Raw genomic sequence first — 12,404 nt, 5'->3', positions numbered from 1 at the left:
GTGGGCGAAGCCACAGTCAGACCTGATGTCTGCCCCCAGCCCACCGCTGGGGCCACAGTCAGACTGGTGTGTGCCTTCTCTTCCCCTCTCCTAGGGGCGGGATTCACTGTGGGGTGGCGTGGCCCATCTGGGCTACTTGCACACTGCCAGGCTAGTGGTGCTGGGGATCTGGTGTATTAGCTGGGGTGGGTAGGCAAGGTGCACGGGGGCAGGAGGGGGAGGCTTAGCTCGCTTCTCCTTAGGTGATCCACTTCAGGAGGGGCCCTGTGGCAGCGGGAGGGAGTCAGACCCACTGCTGGAGGGGTGGCTCCGCAGAAGCACAGCGTTGGGTGTTTGCGCGGAGCAAGCAAGTTCCTTGGCAGGAACTGGTTCCCTTTGGTATTTTGGCTAGGGGATGGGTGAGGGAGATGGCACTGGCGAGCACCTTTGTTCCCCACCAAACTGAGCTCTGTCGTCCTGGGGCTCAGCAACTCTCCCTCTCGTTGTCCTCCAGCCTTCCCGCTTTCCGAGCAGAGCTGTTAACTTATCACCTCCCAGATGCTAAGTCCTGCTTGCTGTCAGAACACACTCCATCCGGCCCCTCCACTTTTGCCAGCCAGACTTGGGGGCTCTGCTTGGCCCTGCAGGCCGCCCCTCCGCCCCGGCTCCCTCCCGCCAGTCCGTGGAGTGCGCACCGCCTCGCCGCCCTTCCTACCCTCTTCCGTGGGCCTCTCTCTGCGCTTGGCTCCAGAGACTCCATTCTGCTAATCCTCTGGCAGTTTTCTGGGTTATTTAGGCAGGTATAGGTGTAATCTAAGTGATCAGCAGGACGCGCGGTGAGCCCAGCGTCCTCCTATGCCTCCATCTTCCTAGTCCTATAAATAAACATTTAAAAAGTGAACATCCTTGCCTTGTTCCCAGTTTTAGGGGGAACATATTCATAGTCTTTCACCATTAAATACATTACCTGTAGATTTTTGGAGACAATCTTTATCAGGCTGAGAGAGTTTCCATCTATTCTTTGTTGATCATTTTTATCACGGATGTTAAATTTTGTCAAATATCTTTTCCATATCAATTGACATGTGATTTTTCTTTTTTTCTTTTGTGTTTATCTTTTTAATGAATATAATTTATTGTCAGATTGGCTTACATACAACACCTAGAGCTAATCACAACAAGTGCCCTCCTCAATGCCCATCACCCATATTCCCCCCTTTCTCACCCCCTTCCACCCTCAGTTTGTTCTCTGTATTTAAGAGTTTCTTGTGGTTTGCCTCCCTCCCTCTCTGTAATTAATTTTTACCCTTCCCTTCCCCCTTGGCCTTCTGTTAAGTTTCTCAAGATCCACATATGAGTGAAAACATGATATCTGTCCTTCTCTGACTTATTTCACTCAGCATAATAACCTTCCAGTTCCATCCACATTGCTGCAAATGGCATGATGTCATTCTTTCTCACTGCCAAGTAGTATTCCATTGTATATATAAATCATATCTTCTTTATCCATTCATCCGTTGATGGACATTTAGGTTCTTTCCATAATTTGGCTACTGTTGAGAGCTCTGCTGTAAACTTTGGGGTACATGTGCCCCTATTCATCAGCGGTCCTGTATCCCTTGGGTATCCTAGTAATGCTATTGCTGGGTCATAGGGTAGTTCTATTTTCAAATTTTTGAGGAATCTCCACACTGTTTTCCAGAGCAGCTTCACCAGTTTGCATTCCCACCAACAGTGCAACAGAGTTTCCATTTCTCCACATCCTCGCCATCATCTGTAGTTTCCTATTTGTTCAGTTTAACCACTCTTATTGTTTTGAGGTGGTATCTCAGTGGGACTTTGATTTGTATTTACCTGATGATGAGTGACATTGAGCATCTTTTCATGTGTCTGTTGGCCATCTAAATGTCTTCTTTGGAGAAGTGTCTATTCATGTCTTCTGCCCATTTCTTCACTGGATTATTGGTTTTTTGGGTGTTGAGTTTGGTAAGTTCTTTATAGGTTTTGGATACCAGCCCTTTATCCGATATATCATTTGAAAATATCTTTTCCCATTCCATCGGTTGCCGTTTAGTTTTGTTGATTGTTTCCTTTGCAATGCAGAAGACCTTTATCTTGATGATGTCCCAATAGTTCATTTTTGCTTTTAACTCCCTTACCTTTGGAGATTTGTCAAGCAAGAAATTGCTGTGGCTAAGGTCAAAGTGGTTATTGCCTGCTTTCTCCTCTAGGGCTTGGTTTCCTGTCTCCCATTTAGGTCCTTCATCCATTTTGACTTTATTTTTGTGCATGGTGTAAGCAGGTGGTCTGGTTTCATTCTTCTGCATGTTGCTGTCCAGTTCTCCCAGCACCATTTGCTAAAAAGACTGTCTTTCTTCCATTGGATGCTCTCTCCTGCTTTGGCAAAGATTAGTTGGCCATACATTTGTGGGTCCAATTCTGGGTTCTCTATTCTATTCCATTGTCTCTGTGCCTGGTTTTCACCGATACCATACTGTATTTATGATTACAGCTTTGTAGTAGAGGCTAAAGTCTGGGATTGTGATGCCTCCCGCTTTGGTTTTCTTCTTCAATATTACTTTGGCTATTCGTGGTCTTTTGTGGTTCCATAAAAATTTTCAGATTGTATGGAAAAACATTCCATGCTCATGGAGTGGAAGAATAAATACTGTTAAAATGTCAATACTACCCCAAACAATCCACACATTCAATGCAATCCCAATCGAAATTGCACCGGCATTCTTCTGATTTTTCTTCTTTAAACCTTTGATATTGTTGATTACACTGTTTGATTTTCAAATATTAAAACAGCCTTATATTCCCAGAATGAACATCACTTGTTTGTGGTATATTATTTCTGGGTTGGATTTGTTAAAGATCTTTGAGTCTATGCTTATGAGGATATTTGTCTGTAATTTTCATTTTTTATACTGCTTTTGGTTTTGGTATCAGAGTAGAGTTAGCCTCATAAAATGAGTTGAAAGTATTTCCTTTTCTATATTCTGTAAGAGGTTGTGTAGAATGTATACGTTAATTCTTCTCTAAATGTTTGGTAGAATTTCCCAATGAAAACACTTGGTAATGGAGATTTCTTTCGGAGGTTTTTAACTATGAATTCAATTTCTACATTAGCTATAGAACTACTTAGATTATCTATTTTATCTTGGATGATATTGGTAGTTTGTGCTTTTCAGGAAATCGGTTCATTTCATCTAAATTGTCAATTTATGTTCATAATAGTTGTTTTTAGTATTCCTTTAATAGGCTTTTAATGAAGGTAAGGTTTACAGTGATTTCCCCTATTTCATTCTTGATACCAGCAATTTGAATCTTCTCTCGTTTTGCTTTATTTAGCCTAACTAGAAACTCATTCCTTTTACTGATCTTTTAAAAGAACAAGTTTTGGGGGTGCCTGGGTATCTCAGTAGGTTAAGCATCCAACTCTCGATTTCAGCTCAGGTCATGATCTCACGATTGTGAGATCAAGCCCTGTGTCAGTCTCTGTACAGAGCATGGAAACTGCTTGGGATTCTCTCCCTCTCTCTCTGCCCCTCCCCAAACTTCAAAATTAAAAAAAACATTAAAAAAATAAATAAACAGTTTTGGGTTTCATTGATTTCCTCCATCTTTTTTAATTTTCAATTTCATTGATTGTTATTCTTTCTATATGATTTAGTTTGTTCTTTTTCTAGTTTAATATGAAAGTTTAAGTTATTGGTTATAATATGACCATTTAGTTCTATACATTTCCCTCAAGTCACTTTCTTACTGTATTCAACTAATTTTGATATACACTATATTTTAATTTTCATTGTGTATAAACTATTTCTAATTACTCTCAGGACATCTCTTTGACTCATGAATTATTTAGAACTGTATTATTTAATTTCAAATCATTTGAAGACTTTACTATTATTTTTTTGTTACTGATTTCTAGTTTAATTTCACTGTGGTTAGATAACACACTTTGTATGATTTCCATTATTTTTAATTGCATAAGGCCTCTTTTCCAGATGCAAGAGACCAGAGAACTCCCATCAAAATCATCAAGAGCAGAACCATACAAAGACATATTAAAATTATATTTGCACAATATAGTGATAAAAAAATCTTGGGAAAGGAGGGTTAAGATGGCAGAAAGTAGTGTGACCCTAAGCTTACCTTTTCCTCTGAACAGCTAGATAGATAGCAGCTCATTCTGAATACCCAATAAATTGATCAGAGGTCTTAGAGAACAAACATGTCTGCATGTCTACAAACAGAAAAAGTGACCTGTGGAAGGTAGGAACTGTGGAGAGTTGATTTGTGGGAGAAAAGAGCCATGGGCAGTGCGGTGGGGAGGGATCCTTGAATGTGGAGAGGCGAACTAAGAAGAAAAAAGAGTTAAAATACACACAGGGGACTGCATAAGAAAACCTTTTCTCAAAACCATTGACAAGGAAAAAGGAGAGGACTTCAAGAGTGCCAGGTTTTTTTTATAAACAGTGGAGTAGAGTCTGAAGTTTTGGAGGTCAGCACCTGGTGAGCTCTGGTGAGGAGGTAAGGCAGAGCCCTGGGAATGGACAGCTCAGTCTGAGGATCCCACAGATCACACAGGGAAAAGCAGTTCTCCTGCTTGAAGTGCATTTGGTAGAGGTGATAAGGCCTCTCTGGGGACAAAAGACCCAATACATGCCATAGGGCTGCCCCTTTCACCAGTGTAGGAACAAAGACACCAGCAAACCCTGGTGCTGGTGGTGTGTTGTGATTTACCATAAATCCAAATTGCTGCCACTGTGCAGTTCACCCAACTGCTTTCTGGGACAAGCAGGTACCAGCTGCACTGCAGCAAGACCCTCCCCCAGAGGATCAGCACAGGTCCAAACCGTGGGGGTCTCTGAAGCATGGGGTTTTTAAATACAATCATGTCTGTGATAAAACCCAGGAAAGCAGCATGGCATGGTAGGTGGAAAGCTCAGATACAGACAGGGTGAAGGCAGGGATCTGACAGAAGCCAGAGACACAGGAGGGGTGAGTGACTGCACACCTGTGAAGGGGGAACTTCCTGCTCCAGAGACTAGAGAACAAGGTGAAGCCATTTTCACCCCTAGCCCACCGGTACTGATCAACCTCAGTGAGCTAAACAGTGTCACTAAATGAAGCCATTACACAAAGCCCTGTCCCACTCCAAGCACATCTCCACTAGGGCAAGTCATCCTAAGAATCAGAGCAGCACTGCCCTCCCCTAGAAGACTAGCACAAACCCATTCTGTGCACTAAGTCTACGCTCATAGAGTGTGGCAAGGCTTCAGCTCTAAGGGAAACAGGATCTAGCTTTCTTTGGGTTTTACTTGGTTTTTTTTTCTTAGATAAAGAAAGAGCAAATGTTTTATTTATTTTATTTTTTAATTAAAATTTTTAAATATTTTTGAGAGAGAGCAAGCATGTGAGTGGGGAAGGGCAGAGAGAGAGGGAGACACAGAATTCAAAGAAGGATCCAGGCTCTGAGCTGTCAGAACCCAGCCTAATGCAGGGCTCAAACTCATGGACCTGAGCCAAAGTCAGATACTTAACTGAGCTACCCAGGTGCTACTATTTTTTTTTCTTTTTAATTTTTTCTTTTTTTTTTTTTCTATCATGCTTCTCTTAACAAGCAGACCAAAATACACCCTAGGATCTAGCTTCCTTTATTACATTTTTTAAATTTGTAAATTTTTATTTTTTTTGCCTCCAAAATGACAAGATGGAAGAATTCACCCCAAAAGAAAGAACAGGAAGAAATGACAGTCATGGATTTGAACAATACACATATAAATAAGATGTCTGAACTACAACTTTTGTCAAGTTTATTTATTTTGAGGGGGGAGAGAACCAGTGGGGGAGGGGCAGGGAGAGAGAGGCGGGGACAGAGGATCTGAAGCAGGCTCTGTGCTGACAATAGAGAACCTGATGCAGGGCTCAAACTCACCAACCATGAGACCAAGACCTGAGCCTATGTCAGACGCTTAACCAACTGAGCCACCCAGGTGCCCCTGAACTACAATTTAAAACAACAATTATAAAGATTCTATCAGGGCTAGAAAAAAGCATGGAATATTCTACAGAATCCCTTATGCAGAGATAAAAGAGCTAAAATCTAGTCACACTGAAATTAAAAATGTTATAACTGAGATGCAAACTCGAATGGATTCCATAATAACACGGATGGACAAATCAGCAGAATGAATTAGTGATACAGAAGCCAAAATTATGGAAAATAATGAAGCTGAAAAGAAGAGAGAAACAAAGGTAATGGATTACTAAGGTAGACTTAGGGAACTCAGCAAATTATTAAAGTAAAATAAAATTCTGAGGTGCTTCGGAGGATCAGTCAGTTGAGCATCTGATGTCAGCTCAGGTCATGATCTCATGTTTCATGAGTTTGTGCTCCACATAGAGCTCTGTGCTGACAGCTCAGTCTGGAGCCTGCTTCAGATTCTCTGTCTCCCTCTCTCTGCCCCTCTTCCCCACTTGTGTGTTTTCTCTCTCCCCCTCCCTCCCTCAAAAATAAAGCATTAAAAAAATTTAAGTACAAAATTCATATCATAGGAATCCCAGAAGATGAAGAGAGAGAAAAAGTAGAAAGTTTATTTGAGCAAATTATATCTGAAAACTTCCCTAATCTGGGGAAGGACATAGATATCAAATTCCAATAAACACAGAGAACTCCAATTAAATTCAACAAAAGCCAGCCATTGCCAAGGCATTTGTAGTCAAATTCACAAAACATACAGACAAGAAGGAAAGAATCATGAAAGTAGCAAGGGAAAAAGAATCCTTAACCTACAAGAGAAGACAGATCAGGTTATCAGCAGATCTGTCCACAGAAAGTTGGCAGGCCAGAAGGGAATGGCAGGATATATTCAACGTGCTGAATGGGAAAAATATGCAGCCAAAATATGCAGTCTTGCTTTATCCAGCAAGACTGTCATTTACAATAGAAGGAGAGATAAAGAGTTTTACAGACAAAAACAACAACAACAACAAAAAAACTAAAGGAGTTTGTGACCATTAAACCAGCCCTGCAAGAAATATTAAGAGGGATTCTTTGAGTGGGGAAAAAAAGACCAAAAGCAGCAAAGACTAGGAAGTAACAGAGAATATCACCAGAAACACCAGCTTTACAGGTAACATAATGGCACTAAACTCATACCTTCCAATAACCACCCTGAATGTAAACAGACTGAATGCTCCACTCAAAAGACATAGCATATCCAAATGGATAAAAAACCAAGAATCATCTATGTGCTGCCCACCAGAAACTAATTTTACACCTAAAGACACCTGCATATGAAAAGTGAGGGCATGTAGAACCATCTATCATGCTAATGGATGTCAAGTGAAACCCAGAGTAGCCATATTCATGTGAGACAAACAGGATTTTAAAACAGACTGTTAACTAGAGATGAAGAATGGCATTATATCATAATGAAGGGGTCTATCCACCAAGAATATCTAACAATTATAAATATTTGTGCACCCCACTTGAGCACCCAAATATATAAATCAATTATAACAAACATAAAAAACTCATTGATAATAAGGCAATAATAGTAGGGGACTGTAACACCCCTCTTGCAGCAATGGACAGATCATCTAAGCAGAAAATCAACAAGGAAACAATGGCTTTGAATGACACACTGGACCAGATGGACTTAACAGATATAGTCAGAGCATTCCTCCTAAAGCAGCAGAATACACATTCTTTTCAAGTGCACATGGAACATTCTCCAGAATAGATCACATACTGGGTCACAAACCAGCCCTCAACAAGTACAAAAAAACTGAGATCATACCATGCATATTTTCAGACCACAGTGCTATTAATCTTGAAGTCAACTACAGTAAAAAAAAAAAAAAACTGGAAACACCACAAATACTTGGAGGTTAAAGAACACCCTACTAAGGAATGAATGGTTCAACCAAGAAGTTAAAGAATAAATAAAAAAATACATGGAAGTAAATTAAAATGAAAACATGATAGTACAAAACCTTTGGGATGCAGCAAAGGTCATCCTAAGAGGGAAGTAAATTACAATACAGGCCTACCTCAAGAAGCAAGAAAGATCTCAAGTACACAACCTAAATGTACACCTAAAGGAGCTCAAGAAGGAACAGCAAATAAAGCCTAAAGCCAGCAGAAGAAGGGAAATGATAAAGATTACAACAGAAATAAATGATAAGAAACAAAAAAAACATCCCAATAGATCAGATCAACAAAACTAAGAGCTGGTTGTTCAAAAGAATTAACAAAATTGACAAACTCCTAACAAGAGTTATCAAAAAGAGAAAGGACCCGAATAAATAAAATCACAAATGAAAGAGGAAAGATCACAACCAACACCACAGAAATACAAACAATTATAAGATAAAATTATATGTCAACAAACTGGGTAATCTGGAAGAAATAAATTTCTAGAAACTTGCAAACTATCAAGACTGAAACAGAAAGAAATAGAAAATTTGAACAGACCCATAACCAGAAAAGAAATTGAAACAGTAATAAAAAATCTCCAGGGGCGCCTGGGTGGCGCAGTCGGTTAAGTGTCCGACTTCAGCCAGGTCACGATCTCGCGGTCCGTGAGTTCGAGCCCGCGTCGGGCTCTGGGCTGATGGCTCAGAGCCTGGAGCCTGTTTCCGATTCTGTGTCTCCCTCTCTCTCTGCCCATCCCCCGTTCATGCTCTGTCTCTCTCTGTCCCAAAAATAAATAAACGTTGAAAAAAAATTTAAAAAAAAATCTCCAAACAAACTAAAGTCCAGGGCCAGATTGCTTCCAGGGGAATTCTACCAGACCTTTAAAGAAGAGTTAATACCTATTCTTCTCAAACTGTTCCAAAAAATAGAAATGGGAGGAAATCCCCCAAACTCATTCTATGAGGCCAGCATTACCTTGATTCCAAAACCAGACAAAGGCCTGACTAAAAAGAATTATAGGTCAATATCCCTGATGAACATGAATGCAAAAATTCTCAAAAAGATACTAGCAAACTGAATCCAATGGTACATTAAAAGAATTATTCACCATAATCAAGTGAGATTTATTCCTGGGATGCAGGGCTGGTTCAATATTCACAAATCAATCAACGTGATACACCACATTAATAAAGGAAAGGATAAGATGTAGGAAATAGATGTAGGAAAAGAATTTAACAAAATATATGTAGGAAAAGCATCTGACAAAATACAACATACTTTCTTGATAAAAAGCCCTCAACAAAGTAAGGATTAGTTGAACATACCTCAAGATCATAAAGGACATACACAAAAAACCCACAGCTAATATCATCCTCAATGGGGAAAAACTGAGAGCCTTTTCCTTACTGTCAGGAACAAGACAAGAATGTCCACTCTCACCATTACTATTTAACATAGGACTGGAAGTCTTAGCCTCAAGAATCAGAAAACAAAAAGAAATGAAAGGCATCCAAATTGGCCAGAAAGATGTCAAACCTTCACTATTTGCAGATGACATGATACTCTATATAGAAAACTGGAAAGGCTCCACCAAAATTGCTAAAACTACAACATGAATTTAGCAAGCGTGCAGGATATAAAGTTAATGTCCAGAAATCTGTTGCATTTCTATAATGAAGCAGCAGAAAAAGAAATGAAGGAGTTGATCCCATTTGCAATTGCACCAAAAACAATTAGATACATAGGAATAAACCTAACACCAAAGAGGTAAAAGATCTGTACTCTGAAAACTATAGAACACTTATGAAAGAAATTGAAGAGGACCCAAAGGAATGGAGAAGCATTCCATGCTCATGGATTGGAAGAACAAACATTATTAAAATGTCTATATGACCCAAAGCAATCTACACATTTAATGCATACCCATAAAATACCACCAGCATTTGTCACAGAACTAGAAGAAACAATCATAAAATTTGTATGCAACCATAAAAGACTCCAAATAACCAAAGCAGTCTTGAAAAAGAAAAACAAAACTGGAGGCATCACAGTTTCAGATGTCAAAATATACTATAAAGCTGTAGTCAAGACAGCATGGTGCCAGCAGAAAAACAGACACATAGATTAAAGCTACAGAATAGAAAACTCAGAAATGGACCCACTATTATATGGTCAACTAATCTTCAATAAAGCAGGAAAGAATATCCAATAGAAGAAAGTCTCTTCAACAAATGGCGCTGGGAAAACTGGACAGCAATATTCAGAATTAAACTGGACCACTTTCTGACTCCATACACAAAAATAAATTCAAAATGGATGAATGTGAGACAGAAAACCATCAAACTCCTAGAGAAGAACACAGGCAACAACCTCTCTGACCGCAGCCATAGCAACTTCTTACTAGACATGTTGCCGGAGATGAGGGAAACAAAAGCAAAAATGAACTGTTGGGACTTCCTCAAGATAAAAAATGTCTGCTCAGCAAAGGAAACAATCAACAAAATTAAAAGGCAACCTATGGAATGAGAGAAGATACTTACAAATGACATATCTGATAAAGGGTTAGTATCCAAAATATATAAAGAACTTCTAAAACTCAACATACAAAAAATGATCCAATTATAAAATGAGGAGAAGACATCCAGATGGCCAATAGACACATGAAGAAATACTCAACATCACTTAGCATCAGGGAAATGCAAATCAAAACTATAATGAGATATCACCTCACTCCCGTCAGAATGGCTAAAATTAACAACTCTGGAAACAATAGGTATTGGTGAGGATGTGGTGAAAAAAGGAACCCTTTTGCACTGTTGATTGAAATGCAAACAGGTGCAGCCACTCTGAAAAACAGTATGGAGTTTCCTCAAAAAGTTAAAAATATTTTTTCTCCTTCCCTTCCCCCATTGTCTTCTGTTAAGTTTCTCAACTTTCTTTTTTATTTTATTTTTTAATATGAAATTTATTGTCAGAGAGGGAGGGAGACAAACCATAAGAAACTCTTAAATACAGAGAACAAACTGTGGGTGGATGGAGATGTGGGGGAGAGGGGAAAGTGGGTGATGGGCATTTAGGAGGGCGCTTGTTGGGATGAGCACTGGGTGTTGTATATAAGTGATGAACCATGGGAATATACCCCCAAAACCAAGAGCACACTGTACACACTGTATGTTAGCCAATCTGACAATAAATTATATTATAAATTTTAAAAAGTTAAAAATAGAACTACTCTATGATCCAGCAACTACACTCCTAGGTATTTATCCAAAGCGTACAAAAATACTAATTCAGGGGCGCCTGGGTGGCGCAGTCGGTTAAGCGTCCGACTTCAGCCAGGTCACGATCTCGCGGTCCGTGAGTTGAGCCCCGCGTCGGGCTCTGGGCTGATGGCTCAGAGCCTGGAGCCTGTTTCCGATTCTGTGTCTCCCTCTCTCTCTGCCCCTCCCCCATTCATGCTCTGTCTCTCTGTCCCCAAAATAAATAAACGTTGAAAAAAAAAATTAAAAAAAAAATACTAATTCAAAGGGATACATGCACCCTGATGTTCACCAGCAGCAATATCTACAATAGCCAAATTATGGAAACAGCCCAACTGTCCAGCAACTGATGAATGGATAAAGAAGATATGAGATATAGATAGATGATATATAGACATATATCTCATACACACAAGAATATTACTCATAGATAAAAGAATGAAATGTTACCATTTGCAATAAAATGGATGGAGATAGAATATTATGCTAAGTAAAATAGATCAGTCAGGAAAGACAAATATCATATGATTTCACACCTATGTGGAATTTAAGAAACAAAAGAAACAAGCAAAGGGGAAAAAAAGAGAGAGGCAAACCAAAAACAGCTTCTTAACTATAGAGAACTGGTGGTTACCAGAAGGAAGGTGCGTGGGTAGATGGGTTAAATAGGTGATGGGGATTAAGCAGCACACTTGTTATGAGCACCAGGGGATGTGTGGAATTGTTGAATCACTATATTGTACACCTGAAACTACTATTACACTGTATGTTGATCAACTGGGATTTAAATAAAAACTTGGGGGGGAAAGGCTTCTTTTATGACCTACTAAATAGTCTGTCTTGGTGAATGTCCCACATGCACTTGAGAAGAATGTGTATTCCAGCTGTCATTGGGTGTAGTATTCTATAAATGTCAGTTGGAGTCAGTTGATGGTGCTGTTCAAATATCCTTTCTGGGGCACTTGGGTGACTCAGTTAAGTGTCAGACTTCAGCTCAGGTCATGATCTCATGGTCCGCGTGTTTGAGCCCTGTGTCAGGTTCTGTGCTGACAGCTCATAGCCTAGAACCTGCTTCAGATTCTGTCTCACTCTCTCTCTGCCCCTCCCCCACTCATGCTCTGTGTCTCTCAAAAATAAAACATTAAAAAAATTTAACCTATAAAAAAATCCTTTTTTATTTTGTCTGCTACTTTCCATCAATTACTGAAACTATAATTGTAGATTTGTTTCTT

The sequence above is a fragment of the Prionailurus bengalensis genome, chromosome X (assembly GCF_016509475.1).
Source record: "Prionailurus bengalensis isolate Pbe53 chromosome X, Fcat_Pben_1.1_paternal_pri, whole genome shotgun sequence".
Taxonomy (NCBI): Eukaryota; Metazoa; Chordata; class Mammalia; order Carnivora; family Felidae; genus Prionailurus; species Prionailurus bengalensis.
Note: the sequence above shows the minus strand (reverse complement) of the source record.